The sequence below is a fragment of the Mus caroli genome, unplaced genomic scaffold (genome assembly GCF_978045245.1).
Source record: "Mus caroli unplaced genomic scaffold, Mus_caroli_1 scaffold_15, whole genome shotgun sequence".
In the NCBI taxonomy this organism is placed as follows: domain Eukaryota; kingdom Metazoa; phylum Chordata; class Mammalia; order Rodentia; family Muridae; genus Mus; species Mus caroli.
Genome location: NW_028227270.1, coordinates 71279274 through 71281849, shown reverse-complemented (window position 1 = coordinate 71281849; position 2576 = coordinate 71279274). Strand labels below are relative to the sequence as shown.

Sequence of the window (2576 nt, the reverse complement as noted above, 5' to 3'; positions counted from 1 at the left end):
CAGAGGGACACAATTCTTGAATGCTTTGTTGAAAGTTGTCAGATTTATTCCCCTGAATAAATAATTGTCTATAACTTAATGTAAATGTATTGGCTAAAAATCTTATCAAATCTTTTATAGTCAAAAATTCCATTCAGAATGAGTTTTATCAGCACTCAAAATTACTGTGATGTGCAAAGGTGTTAACAGATAACACCAAAGGTTTTACTCTTGTTTAACAATTTATGAAATGCAAAACTTTACCACATTGACTATATTTATAGGGTTCCTCTGCAGTATGAATTGGCTCTTGACTTCTAAGACTACACACAAAGGTTTTACCACATTGCTTATTTATAGGGTTTTTCTCTAGTATGTGTTCTTTTATGTGTTCAGAGATAACTGTGCTGTGAAAAAGTTTTACCACATTCATTACATTCATAGGGCTTCTCAGCAGTATCTGTGCTTTTATGTATTTGAAGACCACCATATTGTAAAAAGGCTTTATTACATTGATTACACTTGTAAGGTTTCTCTCCAGTATGAATTCTTTCATGAATTAGAAGATGACTATGGAGTGCAAAAGCTTTACAACCTGATTGCATTCATAGGGTTTCTCTGCAGTATGTGTTCTTTTATGTATTCTGAGATGACCTTGTTGTGAAAAGGCTTTATCACATTGATCGAATTTGTATGTTTTTTCTCTAGTATGTGTTCTTTTATGTATTTGGAGGGTATTGTGCCGCCTAAAGGCTTTACCACACTGATTACCTTCATAGGGTTTCTGTGCAGTATGTGTCCTTTTATGTATTTGGAGATTACCTTGACCACATTGGTTCCATTCATCGGGTTTCTCTTCACTATGAATTCTTTTATGCTTTTGAAGGTAACTACGATGTGCAAAGGCCTTACCACACTGATTACATTCATAAGGTTTCTCTCTGGTATGAATTCTTTCATGCCTTTGAAGGTGACTTTGATGTGCAAAGGCTTTATCATGTTGAATACCTTCATGGCTTTTCTCTCCTGTGTGCATTCTATCATGATTCTGAGGATGACTGCGATATGCAAAGACTTTGCCACAGTGAGTATATACAGAAGGTTTTTCTCCAGTATGACTTCTTTCATGCCTTCCATGTCTTCTAGAATGTTGAAAATGTTCACTATTATGGTCTTCCCAATTGTAACCTATAGCAGTGAGGTTCCTGTAGGTTTCCAGCATCACATCCTTGTAGAGCCTCTTCTGGGAAGGACTGAGCAAAGCCCACTCTTCTCCAGTGAAGTTTACATGCACATCATCATAGGTCATTCCATTCATGTCGCGAATTGGGAACTTGCTAGAGCTTCCCTCACAGCACCCAGCAGCAGCGCTTAGAGAAAAACAATCAGAACTTTTTTTCGGTTGGCAAGAATTTTATTGAGTATTTTTGCATCAATGTTCATAAGGGAGATTGGTCTGAAGTTCTCTTTCTCCATTTGGTCTTTGTGGGGTTTAGATATAAGCATAATTGTGGCTTCATAGAATGAGTTGGGTAGTGTACCTCCTGTTTCTGTTTTGTGGAATAGTTAGAAGAGTATTGGTATTAGGTCTTCTCTAAAGGTCTGATAGAATTCTCCACTAAACCCATCTGGTCTTCGGCTTTTTTTTTTTTTTTTTTTTTTTTTTTGGTGGAGAGACTATTAATGATTGCTTCTATTTCTTTAGGGTTTATGGGACTGTTTAGATGATTTATCTGATCCTGTTTTAACTTTGGCACCTTGTATGTGTCTAGAAAATTGTCCATTTCATCCAGATTTTCCAATTAAGTTGAGTATAAACTTTTGGAGTAAGATCTGATGAATTTTTGAATTTCCACAGTTTCCATTGCTATGTCTCCCTTTTCAATTCCGATTTTATTAATATGGATGCTACCTCTGTGCCCTTTTATTAGTCTGGCTAAGGGTTTATCTATCTTGTTGGTTTTCTCAAAGAACCAGTTCATGGTTTTGTTGATTCTTTGTATCCTTCCTTTTGTTTCTATTTGGTTGATTTCAACCCTGGGGGTTGATTATTTCCTGCTGTCTAATCCTCGTGGGTGTATTTGCTTCTTTTTGTTCTAGAGCTTACAGGTGTTCTGTCAAGCTGCTAGTGTTAGCTCTCTCCAGGTTCTTTTTTTGAGGCGCTTAGAGCTATGAGTTTTTCTCTTACCACTGCTTTCATTGTGTGCCATACGTTTTGGTATGATGTGTCTTCATTTTCATTAAATTCTAAAAATTTATTTACTTATTTTTTCCATGACCAAGTTATTGAGTAGTTACTGAGTAGAGCATTGTACAGTTTCTATGTGTATGTGTGTTTTCCATTGTTTTTGTTGTAATTTAAGACCAGCCTTAGTCTATGGTGATCTGATAGGGTGCATGGGATTATTTCAGTCTTCTTTTATCTGTTGAGGCCTGTTTTGTGACCAATTATATGGTCAGTTTTGGAGAAGGTACCATGAGGTGCTGAGAATAAACTATATTCTTTTGCTTTAGGATGAAATGTTCTATAAATATCTGTTAGATCCATTTGGTTCATAACTTCTGTTAGTTTCACTGACTCTGTTTAGTTTCTGTTT

General features: G+C 35.9%; 1 pseudogene; it reads right to left on the bottom strand.

Moving 5' to 3' along the window:
* Window positions 1-214: 214 nt before the first annotated feature.
* Window positions 215-1369, bottom strand: LOC115029067 (uncharacterized; annotated as a pseudogene).
* Window positions 1370-2576: the final 1207 nt, after the last annotated feature.